This window comes from Gopherus evgoodei, chromosome 3 (assembly GCF_007399415.2).
Source record: "Gopherus evgoodei ecotype Sinaloan lineage chromosome 3, rGopEvg1_v1.p, whole genome shotgun sequence".
NCBI classification, from domain to species: Eukaryota; Metazoa; Chordata; order Testudines; family Testudinidae; genus Gopherus; species Gopherus evgoodei.
Window position 1 is genome coordinate 18,855,239 of NC_044324.1, and position 14,755 is coordinate 18,869,993.

The window sequence follows — 14,755 nt, forward strand, 5'->3', positions numbered from 1 at the left end:
TGCATTCATGGCCAGTTTATCCCCACTGCTTCATGTAGAAACATTGTCCCTTATTTTCAATAGCTCTTCTCCCTCCTTGTGTTTATCCCCTTGATGTATTCATGAATGAAATCCATTCCCTTTCAAGTTGTTCCTGATCACGTTCTCACTCACCAAATCTTAGCTAGCTCCTCATGCACCTGTTTTCCTATCTGCCTCTGTTTCTCTCCTTCCATTGAGTCTGCAGGTTTCCATCTTCCTACACTCTTTAAGGGTACGTCTTCACTACCCGCCGTATCGGCGGGTAGGAATTGATTGCTCGGGGATAGATACATCTCATCGGGGATAGATACATCTCTATCCCCGATTGCTCAGGGATAGACGTGGTATATCGATCCCCGAACGCGCTTATATCGATTCCATAACTCCACCAACCAGAACGGAGCTGCGGAATCGACAGGGGGAGCCGCGGACATTGATCCCGTGCCGTGAGGATGGTGAGTAATTCGATCTTAGATACTTCGACTTCAGCTACGTTATTCACGTAGCTGAAGTTGCGTATCTAAGATCGATTTTCCCCCGTAGTGCAGACCAGCTCTAAGAGTTCCTGGTAAAGTCCAGCTGCTTCTGCTGGGCCCCAAAGCCTCCAGATTCCATCCTCATGTGTGGCTGGGTTTTCTTAGATGCAGGCTGAAATCCAGTCCCTTCTTAGCCTTCATGTTCCTAGCCTAAGCAAGCCAAGCTCTTTTAGCCTCCTGTTGTATAACAGGCCTCTGACCATCTGGTAGCCCTTCTCTGCACATGTTCCAGTGAAATTGCTAGGAACAAGCTTGTATTGGCCTCAGGGGATGATCAAATTGTTGTTCTCCATGTATAACTTCCATGATTTTATGCAGTTGTGAACACGCCTGCAAAGTACAGGGACCATCCTGGAAAACCTCTGGCTCAGCACCATCTGTACTGATGGGGATTAGAGACATGTAACTGCTCCAGTCTCCCTTTGATGTTGCTCTGATCTGCTGGTTCTGCCTGAGAGCCGTAGCCTTTCAGTTTACTATGGATTTGCTGAGGAGCATCCCACCTTCTCAACATCTGTTTCACGGTTTACTCCTGTAAGCAGACACTGTATAGCATAAGAGAGAGTCTTCACCTTTGGAGCAGGTACAATTATCCCTTCCCATCCAGGAGCAGATAACACACAACAACCTCAAGAAAGCCTTTAATTATGTTATTTACCTTTCAAGTTACTCCTGATCATATTCTTACTCCCCAAATCTCTCAGCTTGCTTCTCATGCACCTGTTTTCCTATGGGCCTCTGTTTCTCCTCTTCCCTTGAGCCTGCAGGTTTCTATCTTCCTATGCCCTTTAGGAGTTCCTGGTAGAGTCCAGCTGCTTCTGCTGGGCCCCAAAGCCTCCAGGTTCTAGCCTCACGCGTGACTGGGTTTGCTTAGATGCAGGCAGCTCCGCTCAGCCGAACACATAAATAGTGACTCTCTGTGCCACTGACGTCCTGTCTGACAGTGGACAAGTCAGGCGTGTGGAGATTAGCTCGTTAATGTTTATAACTGTTAGCAAGTGCTAGGTATTATTATATCCATCCAAGTCTTATAATTTGACTCCAAGTACGCTTCTATGACATTATTGTAAGCAGGGCCTGAATGAACTCTTCCCTGACAGCTAGTTAGGGAGAGACTTCAGGAGCAAACTGTATTTACATGAAGACATCTACTCTGTTTAGGTATCAAGTAGACAGAAGCTGTGTAGCTTCAAGTGGCTGGTGTTGGGTTACAAATCACTTTAGTACCGAATGCAGGGGTAGTGAAATGTGGTTGGGGCACGGGCTTACCTCTGGCAGCTCCTGGTCAGCGGCACAGCAGGGCAGGGGGGCTAAAGCAAGATTCATGCCTGTCCTGGGGCACCGTGCTGCACCCTGGAAGCAGCCAACAGGTCCAGCTCCTCGTTGCGAGGCAGTGCGGGAGAGAGCAGGAGGCTCCGCAGCGCACGTAGCTGTCGCTCACAGGCACCACTCCCCAGCACCCATTGGCTGGGAACTAACCCATAAGAGTGCGGAGTTGGTGCTCTGGGTGGGGGCAGTGCACAGAACTGTGTGGCCCCCTTGCCTAGAAGCCAGACCTGCTGGCTGCTTCTGGAGCGGAGAGTGGTGCCCTACGACAAATAGGGATTAGCCTGTCTTAGTGCCGCAGCACCACCGACTGGACTTTTAACGGTCAGGTCAGCAGTTCTGACCAGAACTGCCAGGGTCCCTTTTCAACAGAGTGTTCCAGTAGAAATTTGAACATCTGATCACCCTACTCTTATGGGAAAGCTGTGCTAGAACTTCCGTCCTCTGATGGTGGGAGACCATCTTCTACTTTCCAGCCTATATTTATTTATGACCAGTTTATATCCATTTATTCTTATTCCAACACTGTGTTTTATTTGAAATACTCTTCTCTCTCCCTGGTGTACACGCCCAGATGTATTTACAGAGAAACCCCATTCCCACTGTCTGTTTACACTCTAAGTCAGGGGTAGTCAATTATTTTTTGTTAGGATCCAAATTTCTTGGTCAAGGTATAGTCAAGGTCAAGACTCCAGAAAAAATATATAAAAAAAATATAGTCACAATAAGGAAAATAATAAGAACATAAAAAGATACTGGGGTCTGTTCCAAAGAATCTGGAGGTCCAGATTTGTTAATGTAAGTAAATGAGCTCGGATCATCTTTCCTTTGAGCAGGCCTTAGAGGACGGGGATGATCAAGATGTTGTGAGTGATGCAGGGTGTTTGCTGTGGACGCTGCTCCTGGACTGAATACTAAACTGGGTGATGTTTCACTGGGATGCCTTGCTGCCATAAAATTTTTGTAAAGAACCCACAGTCTGAGACTTGGAGCAATCCAGAATCTAGGAAGCAGCTTGTAGTATCCAAAGAGTTGTAATTCCTAATTTAAATGTCAATCCCTTGCACTGATAGTAGTATGTGTGTTGTTGTTGTTGTTGTTGTTGTTATTATTATTACTATTATTTGTATGCCAGTAACCCCTAGGCACACTGGTCATGGGCCAGAGCCCCATTCCATTAGGTGCTGTACAAACACAGAACAAAGGGACAGTCCCTGCCTCAAAGACATGGCAATCAAAGGACAAGATATTTACATAATTTGTCCCTTATATGATTAGCTGTTGGATGTCTAAGTGTGTCTACATTTGTCATGGTATGAACCCCCGCTCTGAACCTTAGCATCCGAAAGATGGGGTACCAGCATGAATTCCTCTAAGCTTAATTACTAGCTCAGATCTGATAGGGCTGCCAACACCAAAAAATATAGTATTTTGGGACACTTTCTGACTCCCCAAATCCTTCCCTGGGGACCCCAAGACCCAACCCCCTCTTTGGATCTTAACACAAGGAAAGTAAACCCTTTCCCCCACCGTTGCCTCCCCCAGGCTTCCCCTCCCTGGGTTACCCTGGAAGATCACTGTGATTCAAACTCCTTGAATCTTAAAACAGAGAGGAATCAGGCTTTTCCTCCCCCTTCTCTCCCCCTCCCAGACTCTCCCTGAGAGAGAGATAATGATACTAATACAGAGAGAAATCAGGTTTTTCCTCCTCCCTTCTCTCCTTTCTCCCACCAATTCCCTGGTGAGTACAGGCCCCCTCCCCTTGGGTCTTACAGAAGATAACCAAAAAATCAATCAGGTTCTTAAAAGAAAAGCTTTTAATAAAAGAAAGAAAAAAGTAAAAATTATCTCTGTAAAATCAAGATGGAAAATGTTACAGGGTCTTTCAGCTTATAGACACTGGGATTACCCCCCCAGCCTAAATATACAAGTACAGCAACAGAGTTAAAATCCTTCCAGCAAAATACACATTTGCAAATAAAGAAAACAATCAAAAGACTAAAACTGCCTTTCTAACTGGTACTTACTAAATTGAACGGAAGAGGCTTTTTCAGAAAGATTGTAGAAATCTGCTTACATGTCTGGCCCCTCTCAGAACCCAGAGAGAACAAAAGACAAACAAACAGTACAAAACAAAGACTTCCCTCCACCGAGTTTTGAAAGTATCTTGTGTCCTGATTGGTTCTTTGATCAGGTGTTCCAGGTCACTGCTTGTAACCCTTTACAGGTAAAAGAGACATTAACCCTTAACTATCTGTTTATGACAACATTACTGGTACCGGCACAATCTAGGGCATGTCACCTATGCTCCCTGAGAGCTCAAGGTGTGACCCAGTCAACTTAGGGCACCCTGCCTATACCCTACTGAGGGTTCAAAGTGTGACCCAGTCGATTTAGGCTTCCTCCTTTCCATACTGAGGGTTAGGGGTGTAAGGCACCTACCCTTTCACCTGGGGCAGGGAGAAACCTGGTCAGTTTACGTACCTGCCCTTTCCCATAGGGCTTTGGGCTCTATGGGTCCGTGCAACCTCTTCCTAGTGAAAGAGCCTTACACAGCTGTGCTCTAAACATCTATTTATTAGCAATATACACAGAATAAATATACCAAGCAAATCTCTTATGCTCACCACTCCCAAAATACAGACCAATTTCATCTGATTGCCAGTCAGGATCCCCTTATCTGGAGGTTCCTTCCGATGCCTCTGCACATCACAGTTGTGCAGAGGGGTCAAAGTTCCATCAGCTTGATGTTGAACTGCAGTCTGGAAATGGTTCCCAAAGAGCAATGTTTTTTATTTACATTATAGAGGTAAAACTAGCTCCCTCTTCCAAATTTACTAACCCCATCACATTATCCCACACTCCGAAATAACAAACATCTTAACCAATTCCACACTGGCACACTATGCCACATGGGCACCTCCTTCCTGCCCAAGTGTTTTATATTTTATCTTTCACGCCCAAATTGTAGCTTAGTTTTGACCTTCTCTGTTTATGCAGAAGGTCAGTATAAAAATGCTGGTCAGAGCTTATTTTGCCATTTGTTGAGTCTCTTTCTGTATCCTCCCTAGTTTCCCAGTGCTGGGTATCTCTACTTTTCGACCTTGGTGGTTATAACTCCTGTTAGGGATATTCCAGAGGTGGGAGTGCTTTATCAGCAGCAGAACATTCTTTATTCAATTTTAGTGGTGAACTTCCCGAGTTTCACCCAAGGCTGGTTTAATATGGGGGGAGAGAGTGTGTTTGATCAGGCTAAATCCTACAGAGTAGTGTGTGGGGATGCCCTGAGCTTCTCTGGGGCTGAAGCAGGAAACCAGCATTCATAATTCCCTGAGCTGTCACAAAGCCACTTTTGCCACCCCCAGCCTGGGCAGTGCCTGCTGTACTGCACCTCCCAGAAGGAAAGCTCAGAATCTGGGCCTGTATTTTCTATTTTCAGAAGAGAAGGAAATAGTAAATAATTTTCTTTCTCCTGAAACTGAAGGAGGTGACGGCTTCCTCAGGTATGATATATGCACAGCTGCAATTTAATAATGGAACAGATGGGGAGCTGGGAGGGTGATTAATAGTAAAGCCAGAGTTAATAGAAAGGATGTGCTGCTCAGGGGATAGCTGTCTGATCAAAGGAACATCAAAGAGAGCCTGGAGCAGTTTAAATGCTCCAGAACTCTATATATCTATAAATAAAGAGAGGTTTTATATAGATATATATAACACTCATATAATCCCGTTCATAAATTTGCCAAACTATATTGGTTGTTTGCCCACACTACTCCTATAGGAAGGTTGTACCAAAACCTCCCTCATCCAATGGTGAGAAACCTTCTTCTAATTTCCAGCCCAAATGTATTCATGACCAGTATATTCCCATTTGTTCTTGTGTCAACATTTTTTCTTATTTTTAGTGGATCTTCTCGCTCCCTTGTGCCTAGCCCCAGATGTATTTACAGAAAGGACTCTTACCTTCTTCTAGCCTTCGTTTCACTAGCTAAAACAAGCCAACTTGTTTTCATATCTTTTCCTAAGATCAGCTCTTCATTCCCCTCCATCCTAGTAGCCCTTCCCTGTACCTGTTCCAGTCTGAAGTCAAGACACTTGTTGTGCACTGTTTAGACTCTAAGCTCTGCAGGAAAAGTCTTTTATTTTATGTCTCTACCTGTGTCTAGTACAGTGAGGTCTCAGTCCTGATTGGGGCCTCCATGTGACATCTGCACAGCTGCAATTTAATCATGAAACAGATGGGGAGCTGGCTGTGTGAACAACACTAAATCCAGAGTCAACAGAAAGGACATGCTGCTCAGGGGATAGCCATCAGATCAAAGCAACTTCAAAGGGAGATTGGAGCCGCTTAATTGACCCAGAACTCCACCCAACAGAGTCCAAAATCCCCCCCTTATCTTTCCTTCTGATTGGTGACTTGTTATAAATACAGGGACTCCATCCCCTTTCCCTTAAAGTACCTCACTCTGCCTTTGGTTCTCTCCTTTCCGCAGGTACACTGAGATCCACTCCAAACTTTAGCCATGAAGATCCTTCTCCTTCTCTTTGCTGTTGTCTTCTTGGTCTTCCAGACCCAGAGTGAAGCTACAGCAGTGGCAAACAATGAGGCCGAGGCCCAAGCTTCAGACCAGGTAGAAGCGGAAGCCCTGGACGAGTTCATGGCAGAAGATGCTGCTGCTGAAATTGCATCTCCAGGTAAGAAACAACAATAGATATGAATGGAATGTACTAATGGAAGAGAGATTCTCATTCTGGGGCCATACTCAGAGCCAATCAATATTAAAAATGATAATACAAGACAAGATTATACTTGATGCCCAGACAACTCCAGTGTTATTTGTAGGACAATAAAGAAGGCACACAGATATTATGGTGATAGACAGCAACGTAAAGCCCTCAGTTAGATAGAATAAAGGAAAACTGCTTTAACATACCATTGAAACTAGCAATGTTAAAACCGATATAGTGACCAAGTAGGGAGACTAGCTGGACAAACTGTGCCAGAAGAGGTGACTTCATGCATATATGAGGATATGTCCAATTATTATAGATTATCAGGATATTACTTGTAACCAAATATGACCAATTGTTGAATTTTTATTGCTGAATGGTCCTTTAGGAAATTCTTCTGAGTCTTCCCATGGAAATGGTCACATGTAAAGACATGAAGAATTGATCTCTCACTTGCTAGTAGCTGCTCTCGAGGTTATTCAAAGTCTTTCACTGGAAGAGCAGGCCAGAATTATAGGAGAGACTGAAAATGAAAGGAGGATATAGCTGTTGACAAATTATTGTGTCAGGTATGCAGCTATAAAAATAGCTAGTGGACAAAGAGACTTGGTTATTTAGTTAACACATATTACATCATGACTGTTTACCTGAAATTAATCTTCCTGTATGTTTGCCTATTTTTTAATGTAAGTAAATGAACTCTGATAATCTTTCCTTTGTGCAGGCCTCAGAGGACGGGGAGGAGTAGTAGCTTGTCAAAATCGTCGGGGTATTTGCCGAGGATTCTGCTGGCTTAACGAGTATGCATCTGGGCGGTGTTTCACTGGGAAGCTTTGCTGCAATAGAAAGAATTAAAGAAGCCACAGTCTGAGAGCTAAAGCAATCTGGGATCCAGAAATAATTTGTGGTATCCAAAGAGTTGTAATTCCTAGTTTAAATGTAAAACCTTGGCATTGATATTAGTGTGTCTGTTGTTGCTTTTATTATTGTTCATTCATATGCCAGTAATCCCTAGGCACCGCAGCCGTGGGCCACGGCCCCATTCCAATAGGTGGTGTACAAACACAGAAGAAAGAGATGACAACCCATGTATAGGACAAGATCTTTGTTTTATAATTCATCCCTTACCTAATTAACTGTTGGCTGTCTCAGTGTGTGTCTCTACTGGAGATGTAGTCTGCAGCTCGGGTACATGTAGCTTGGCCAGTTTAGATTGCCCTAGAATGCTGAACTGATTCAGCACAGGCTAGCTGCCTGTGTACAGTCCTATCCAAGACCCTAGGTAGGTACCTAGATAGACAGCCCATCCCACCACCCATCCTGCTGCTGCCACACAGCTATTTTTAGCATTCAAATGCAATCAAAGCAAGCACACATATATCTACCTGAGCTGGAAATTACACCTCCAGCTGCAGTGTAGCCATAGCCTAAGAACCTGGGAAGAAATTTTGTATGGACCCATTAATGCAAAGTGATTTACTCTGGGTAGTGATGGGCTAACCAGTTTGAATCGCATCTTAACAGGCTCAAACAACAGTATCCCAGTGACTCCGAATTGAATCTCTATTACTTGTGAGGGTCTCATCAGTGCACACAGGCATTTATTTTATGTTGGGCTGCTCCAGTTGCTCCATCATACAGGCTATTAGTCATATATGAATGCATAGTGAAATGTAATTAGATCTGTGGGCCTGCTTTTGGGATGGAGAGTCAGTAGTGAGGCTGGATGAATTTCTGATTTATTACTTCTGAGAAACAAAAACAAAAAATTCCTTTGGAGTGGAAGTGAATCCGAAAATGTTGAACATTTGGCAAATTGAAAGAGGTAAGAAAAAGGTCATTTTAGATTGAACAAAACATTTTGTTTCTGGGCATTTTTAAAGGGCTAGTATCACAAAACAGCAGGGAGGGAGGTGATGGTGCCCCACATTATACATTTTAGCCCAGTGTCAAGTATCAGGGGGTAGCCGTGTTAGTCTGTATCCACAAAAACAACAAGGAGTCGAGTGGCACCTTGAAGACTAACAGATTTATTTGGGCATAAGCTTTAGAGGGTAAAAACCCCACTTCTTCAGATGCATATATGCATTTATTTATGCCCATATAAATCTGTTAGTCTTTAAGATGCCACCGGACTCCTTGTTGTTTTAGCCCAGTGGTAACGTCACTCATGTAGGATGTGGAAGACCCAGGTTTCAGTCCTTCCTCTGGAACAATATCTTATCCCGCAGCCTATGCAGACTATTCTGGGGTAGATATCACTTCTGTGGAAGCTGTTCCTCTTTGAATCAAATCCTTGAATCATCACTGGGCCTGAGAGAGAACGAGGAAACAAATGGCTTTCGAGTTTGGTGGTCAGGAGACTCATTTGGGAGCCCCAGATGCTTGTGCCAGTGAATATTGAATTACTCTTTCACCCTGTTTCAAGCTACATAGCATTCCTCATGGCCCCCCAGTAAGGTATCCACTGCCTGCCAGGTATGTATAATTACAAGCTGTATACGAGATGTGACTTCACCTTTCAAATAATATAATAAAAAACAACCCCCCCTGTCACAAGATCATAGAATCAGAGAATATCAGGGTTGGAAGAGACCTCAGGAGGTCATCTAGTCCAATCCCCCACTCAAAGCAGGACCAATCCCCAACTAAATCATCCCAGCCAGGGCTTTGTCAAGCCTCACCTTAAAAACCTCCAAGGAAGGAGATTCCACCATTTGCCTAGGTAACCCAGTCCAGTGCTTCACTACCCTCCTAGTGAACATCCTCGCAATATTATAGGGATGAGCAACACCTAGAGACATTTATGCAACCCCACAAACTGCAGGGTACCCTGATCTGAACCACATCTAGTTTGGGTTTTGAAAAACCACAATGGGGCCAGGAAATTGACACATCTCACTTGCAATAGACACCCAGTACAAACGGGTAGGGGGAGGAAAGTGGTTGAGGGATGATGGAGGAGAATGAGCCATGCTTACTGTTCTTCACCTGCTTCTCTGCTAGGCACTTAGGATCTGACTGTTCCATGCCCCGCAGCTTCTTTATACCAGCAAGACAGCATGAAGGAACCTCAGTGTAATTGTGGGGGCCTCTCAGCAATGAGTTTTGCTGATGTGGTGTGAGTCCCTGCCAGGCACCGAGTCAGCCTCACCAGCTCTATACCACCTGCTGCACAAGCTTTGGGTGCAGAAGACATACAGTGGGGTGGGAGTTCCCTGAACAGGGTAGGTGTTATTGGCCCATTCCTATGCCATTGCCGTTATTAGCTGCTGCAACGACCCTTGGGGTAATGGGCACATCTTGGATCAGCTCCTTGGGCTGCTCTAAACTGTTCCATGGGCCAAACCGGGTACTTCCTAGCTTGGAATAAGGGAAGCACAAAGCTGACTGAAAGCCACCTGTCCTCTCTTGTCCTCACCCCTGTCCCCACCTCAAAGGCTGAATTGGGTCCTGAGACTATCATGGAGGCTGTAGGGTAGACTCTGGGCCCCTCTAGAGAGGGAAGTGCCTAACACATGATGGCTCCCATCCTCTAATTGCGTTCTGCTGGCAGAGTGGGGAAGGAAGGGAGTTTCTGGGGTATCACACACCCCCCTGTAGCCTGAAAAGAGCTCGCAGTTGAGCTGGAGAGTGATGTAAGGGGACAGGGTCAATTTGCTGAATCAGGGAGGCAGCACAAGTTCAGTTTGTTGAGGGCAGGAAGGTACAAAGCTACTAGATTAGTTTGCTGGGAGGGAGGAATGGGGGGCAGGGCATGAATTTGCTGGAGTGGGGAATGGGGAAGAATGCAGAGGATGGAAAGACGTGATTGGAAGCCTAGTTTCAGTTTAGAGGTCAGAGGAGTCTGGCCAAAGAACCCCTTAATGCCAGTTGGCATCGAGGATACAGGAATATCCTGATTCTGGTGTGTACATTTTGGTTCACCAAAGAATGTCATATGGGGTCTTAAATGAAACCGGTGTCACATCGGTTATTCATGTCATTGTACAATGTGTGTTCAGGTACTATGTAAGGAGTTACGTAGAGATATTGAAATTGTTCTTAGAGTCTATACGATGGAATTTGTCACCATCGGTGGTGACATAGAGATTTTCTGTCAGACGAGATGTTTATTCAACTCTCTTTGTTCGGTTGTAAACCAAGCATCTTAAGCTAACACAATGGATGCCCATTTACACAGGAAGTCAGATGTTAATAGTCACATGTAAAATCAGCAGGAAGGGAACATAAAGGAAAACAGAAAAGCCATGGATTTTACTTTGTCTAAGAGTACAGACAATGAAGACACCCCTTCATCCTGCACCTAGGCAGGCCATTTGCCTGATTTTAAGCCAGACAGCCTTGTTTCTGGAGAAATTTGTGGCTGTCCGGTACTGAATGTGGTTTTGTCCTGTATCATCCTCACATCACACAAAGAACACCATTTTGGACTATAAGGTGGATAGAAAGCTGGCTAGTAGTGATGGTAGTGATCAACAGCTCGATATCTAGTTGGTAGCCGGTATCAAGCAGAGTGCCCCAGGGTTCGGTCCTAGCTTCGGTTTTGTTCAACACCTTTATTAATGATCTGGAGGATGGAATGGATTGCACCCTCAGCAAGTTCGCAGATGACAAAACTGGGGGGAGAGGTAGATACGCTGGAGGGCAGGAATAGGGTTCAGAGTGACCTGGACAAATTGGAGGATTGGGCCAAAATAAATCTGATGAGGTTCAACAAGGATAAGTGAAGAGTCCTGCACTTAGGAAGGAAGAATCCCATGCACTGCTGCAGGCTGGGGACTGACTGGCTAAGCAGCAGTTCTGCAGAAAAAGACCTGGGGATTATAGTGGATGAGAAGCTGTATATGAGTCAACAGTGTGCCCTTGTTGCCAAGAAGGCTGATGACATGTTGGGCTGCATTAGTAGAAGCATTGCCAGCAGATCAAAGGAAATGATTATTCCCCTCTATTCAGCACTGGTGAGGCCACATCTGGAGTATTGCATCCATTTTTGGTCCCCCAACTACAGAAGGGATGTGGAGAAATTGGAGAGAGTCCACTGGTGGGCAATGAAATGATCAAGGGGCTGGGGCACATGACTTACAAGGAGAGACTAAAGGAACAGGTGTTATTTAGTCTGCAGAAGAGAAGAGTGAGGGGGCATTTGATAGCAGCCTTCAGCTACCTGAAGGAGGTTCCAAAGAGGATGGATCTAGACTGTTCTCAGTGGTGGCAGATGACAGAACGAGGAGCAATGGTCTCAAGTTGCAGTGGGGGAGGTCTAGGTTGGATATTAGGAAACACTATTTCACTAGGAGGGTGGTGAAGCACTGGACTGGGTTACCCAGGGAGGTGGTGGAATCTCCATCCTTAGAAGTTTTTAAGGCCTGGCTTGACAAAGCCTTGGCTGGGATAATTTAGTTAAGTGTTGGTCCTGCTTTGAGCAGGGGGTTGGATTAGATGACCTCTGAAGTCTCTTCCAACCCCCATCTTCTATGATTCTATGATTTTTCAGAGCCTGCTGCTCTGCCCCTGCTCATGTTGTTAGGTAAATAAAGCAAGTCCTCACTCACCTCTCCAGCACCCGAGTTCGTGCGGAGTTGGTATGGGGCACACAATTCTGTCAGAGACCAGACACCAATGCGTTGATCAACGGGCTCACACTATCCTTAGCTCTAAAAGCTTTAGATTAAGTGTGGCCCCTTTATTAGGGGTGAGCATCAATATTTATACACAGAAGTAAACAAAGTGATTAACAAAAGATAATGGTCATGCATAATCAATCAAGATTTTACAGGAAAAGCAAGTTAACAAGTAAATGCATAGAGATAAAGGCTAATGGCTACTTGAGAAAGGGGGTGTCATGAGTAGTTTGCAGGTCAGTGTTTTGTTCAAAAGGGTTCAGGAAGGATTATGCAGAGACAGCCAGTCTGGGTGTGTTTTGGCTCCCCAAAGTTCACCAAAAGTTTAGACCCAACATTCCTCCATTTGTAGCTTTGGGATAACTATTAATCAAAAAGCTACACCCTATTTCAAGATCTCAAGGGCCGCTTGGCAATTTCAGCCTGGGCCAATTCGAAGAGAGTAAGGCTTCTAGCTGAAGTGGGAAAAGAATAAACTGACTTACATGAGTTTATGAGGGAGGGGACACACTGAATACAGCAACACAGTATTATAAGGACTACTATGGCCCCAACAACATCCACCAAGAGTTTTTTAACCCACCCAAATCCGGGCAGCCAATTCCATAAGGCTCCCCACCAATCATAAGGTGGCTGGCCAGAGGAGTAGTTTTTAGCCATTTCCCTTAGGTGTTTGGTACGTTGAAAAGTGTCAGAGTAGGTGTCATTTACAAAAACACAGCATTCTTCATTTATGAGGGCGCAAGTTCCTCCCTGGGCTGCTAACATTATGTCTAAAGCCATTCTGTTTTGCAAAGCTAACTGGCGCAGCTGGGACATTTCCCCGGCCTGATTTTCAAATAGGGTTGCAGTTTCATTGGTCAAAGATTCTAATAGTCCCTGTAGACGGATGATAGCACCCTTCAAGCTAGTGTGACCAGCCCACCGCTGCCAGGACAAACCATCACGGAGATTAATATCTCTGTCAGTTTCACGGATGTTACGAACGTGGGGAAAATGAGGGGGAGTGAGGGAGATGCGAGAAGGCGGTGCTAGCCATGCCAAATAACATGACCCTGCCCAATCAGGGGAGAGAAAATAATAAGCTCTGGGCCCGCACACCCAGTATGTTCCATATAATGCGTTTTGGGTATTCCATTTCTCAAAGTAGGAGGTAACCCACCACCCGTTGTACCACTGCTCCCCTGGTAACGCAGAGGGGTTGTTGTGTGAACTGCAGAGGCACAATTTGGTAGTGTTGTTCTCAAAGGGCAGTGTAGTACTGCTTGAGCAGTTGTAGAAGGCAATTGTGTATCCTTTAACAATTAGTTGGACACCCTTGAGATCTGAGCAGGACTTTTTTTAAAAAACTGACTCTGAAAACCTGCCCCTCCATGAAAAAGTTGAAAAGGTTGGATCGGGGTGAGGGATCCACATATGGGATAAGTGGGATGCGCAAGGCTTGAAGCCAAGATTTTTACTAAAGGCGGTGCCATTAAAATATATGTTGCATTTACTTGTTCCCACAAAAGTTGACCCTTTTCCTTTAACAAAACACAGTGATCCTGTTTGATTGGTTACCCTGAGATATTTGTTAATTGGCACTCCTGTTTTGTCCCATGTAAGATTGGGTTGGACTGGATCTTTTATTCTAGTCGGTGGCATCCAAGTCATATTAGCAGTGGTTAGGGGAATGGGTGTGAAGGGGAGTCCCTGTGCTGCATTTACTGGAAATTGAGTACATACCCAGCAATTACTTCTATTTCCTAAAATACGAGTTTTAACCTCGTGGGAATATCTAATAAAAGCATTATCTTCATAAGCAGAAAATAAACTAAAAAAGCATAAAATAAAACATACAGTTGTCAGAATAAAGGGTCCTCTCATTTTTTTCGAGTCAATTTAAGTCTAATGTCTGAGAGAGGTAAGCTGGTCCACTGGTCGAAGGCAGTGTCCTCAGTGGTGACAAGAGCTGCTGGTCCGTCACTGTGGTCCACTACGGCTGGCTTGACGTGGGAGTGGTGGATCCAAGATTTGCGTCCTTCCAGGAACACTGCAGTCTGGGTTGTCAAAAGAACCTGGTGGGGTCCAGTAAACCTTGGCTGGAGGGTGTCGTCACGAACGAACTTTTTGGCCCAGACGAAGTCCCCTGGTTGGAACGGGTGGATCTGTTCCTCCAGCGACACAGTCTGGGAAAACTGCGAGGCTTTCCAAAGGGTACGGAGGCGAGCCTGTAGGGAGAGAAACTGACACGCGGTCATATGATCCCCTCCCAATAGTGAAACATCAGCACGTGGTAGCGCCCCGCCTTTGAAAGGGGGGTGTCCATAGAGCAGTTCAAAGGGGGATAATCCCAATGCGCGGGTTGGGCGAGTATGAAGGTGAAACAGGACCAAAGGAAGTACCTGAGGCCACTTTAATCCTGTTTCCTGACAGTATTTAGCCAATGTAAACTTAAGTTCCCTATTCATACGCTCAACTTTCCCGCTAGACTGGGGGTGGTAGGGTGTATGAAAGGAGTGTGAAATGCCCAGTCCT